The sequence below is a fragment of the Nycticebus coucang genome, chromosome X, assembly GCF_027406575.1.
Source record: "Nycticebus coucang isolate mNycCou1 chromosome X, mNycCou1.pri, whole genome shotgun sequence".
Classification (NCBI taxonomy): domain Eukaryota; kingdom Metazoa; phylum Chordata; class Mammalia; order Primates; family Lorisidae; genus Nycticebus; species Nycticebus coucang.
The window spans coordinates 159,496,249-159,498,705 of NC_069804.1; the positions used below are offsets into that span (position 1 = coordinate 159,496,249).

At 39.0% G+C, this 2,457-nt stretch overlaps 1 pseudogene; it reads left to right on the forward strand.

Annotated features, from left to right (window-relative positions):
- Positions 1-1,408: 1,408 nt before the first annotated feature.
- Positions 1,409-2,078, forward strand: LOC128577927 (proteasome subunit alpha type-6-like; annotated as a pseudogene).
- Positions 2,079-2,457: the final 379 nt, after the last annotated feature.

Here is a 2,457-nt window from a genome sequence, read left to right on the forward strand (position 1 = left end):
ATTGTTGATGTGCTCTCTATGTTTCTAGGATGAAAACTTTTGTTGGAGTTGAATTCCACCTTTTTTGCCTTGTAGTCTGAGAAGAGACATGGTAGGCTCAGCACCTGTAGCACAGTGGTTATGGTGCCAGTCACATACACCGAAGTTGGCGGGTTCGAACCCGGCCCAGTCCAGCTGAGAAACAATGACAACTGTGACAAAAAATAGCCAGGTGTTTTGGTGGGTACCTGTAGTCCCAGCTACTTGGGAGGCTGAGGCAAGAGAATCACTTAAGCCCAAGAGTTGAAGGTTGCTGTGAGCTGTGAGCTATGACACTATGGCACTCTACCAAGGGCAATATAGTGAGACTCTGTCTCAAGAAAAAAAAAAGAAGAAGAAGAGACACGGTATAATTTCAATTCTTTTGATTTCATTGAAGTTTGATTTGTGTCATAGGATATGATCTATTTTGGAGAATGTTCTGTGGGCTGATGAGAAGAACATATATTCCTTAGCTTTGGCATGGCATGTTCTACATATGTCTATTAAGCACAGTAATTCTGGGGTCACGTTTAAGTCCCTTGTATCTTTGCTTAGTTTGTTTAGAGGATCTCTCCAGCTCCCTAAGAGGAGTCTTAAAGTCCCTACTACCATGGTGTTATAAGGTAGCATATTGCTCAGACTAATTAAGGTCTGTTTCATAAATCTGGGAGCATTTAAATTGGGTCCATAAATATTTAGAATTGAAATGTCTTCTTGTTGTATTATTTCCCTGATCAATATGAAGTGTCCATCTTTGTCTTTGTTGACTTAGTTGCTTTAAATCCACTTGTATCTAATAATGAGATTGCAGCCCCTTCCTTCCTCTGATTTCCATTTGCCTAAAATATTGTTTTTCATCCCTTTGCCCTGAGTCTTGCTTTGTCTTTTGAGGCTTGATGTGTTTCCCGTAGGTAGCATATGGATAGCTTGTGCTTTTTTTATACATTCAGCCAGCCTATGCCTCTTCAGTGGGGAATGTAAATCTTTAACATTTATTGAGATAATTGATGTGTGGTGGAGTTCCATTCATCTTATTTCGTGAAAGTCCATTGCTTAGTTTTATCTTTTGCATCATTGTGGAAGCTAGCTTTTGTCTTTTAGTTTCTGGGTGTTTAGTTTGCTGGTGGTCCATTCTGATGTTCAGTGTGGAGAATAGGTCTAATTATTTCCTGTGGAGCTCATCTTGTGGCAAACTTCCTCAATGTTTTCATATCAGTGAAAGATTTGATTTATTCCTCAATTTTAAAACTTAGCTTAGCAGATATAGAATTCTGGACTGAAAAAAAAATGTTTTGAGATGGTTAAAGGTAGATGACCATTCTCTTCTGTCTTAAAAAGTTTCATTTGAGAGCCCAGATACTATGCTTGAAGTAGTAGGTACACCAAAATGTTCTGTGGTTCCAGTGCTGGTTTTGACCACCACATTACCATTTTTTCACCCAAAGGTTGGCTCTACCAAGTAGAATATGCTTTTAAAGCTATTGACCAAGGTGGTCTTACCTCAGTAGATGTCAGAAGGAAAGATTATGCAGTAATTGTCACAAAGAAGAAAAGTACCTGATAAATTATTGGATTCCAGCACAGTGACTCACTTATTCAGGATAACCAAAAACATTGGCTGTGTGATGACAGGAATGACATCTGACAGTAGATCCCAGGTACAGAAGGTGCACTATGAGGCAGCTAATTGGAAATAAGAGTATGGCTATGAGAGTCCCATGGACATGCTGTGTAAAAGAATTGCTGACATTTCTTAGGTCTACACACAGAATTCTGATCCTGAAGATTACTACTGTGTGTTTAAAGCCACTGCAGCAGGAGTTAAACAAACTGAGTAAACCAGCTTCCTTGAAAAAAAAAAAGTGAAGAAGAAATTTGATTGGACATTTGAACAGACAGTAGAAACTGTGATTACATAGCTGTCTACTGTTCTGTCAATTAATTTCAAACCTTCAGAAATAGAAGTTGGAGTAGTTACAGTTGAAAATCATAAATTCAAGATTCTTACAGAAGCAGAGCTTGATGCTCACCTCGTTGCTCTAGCAGAGAGAGATTAAGCATTATTAGTTTATCAAATCTGTGATGCCGCCTGTCTGTGTGTTTGAAACCAACAGCCCAACATTGTGGAGGTCCTTCAACTGAAAAAGGAACCTCTCCAATTCCTCTGCCTGCTATGAAGTGGTTAGGGGTCTGGATAAATAAAAACAATCCTTTTGGGGGGAAAAAGTTTCATTTGAGAAGTCTGCTGTCATCCTGATGGATTTTCCCCTGTAGGTCATTTGGGGCTTATACTTTGCTGCTTGCGGAATTTTCTCTTTCATCTTGACTTTCAACAGGTTTGTGACAATGTGTGTTGGAGAAGCTCTGTTTGAGTTGAGATGTACTGGAGTTCCATATCTCTCTGAAAAGAGTCTATTGGAATCTTTGGTGATAATT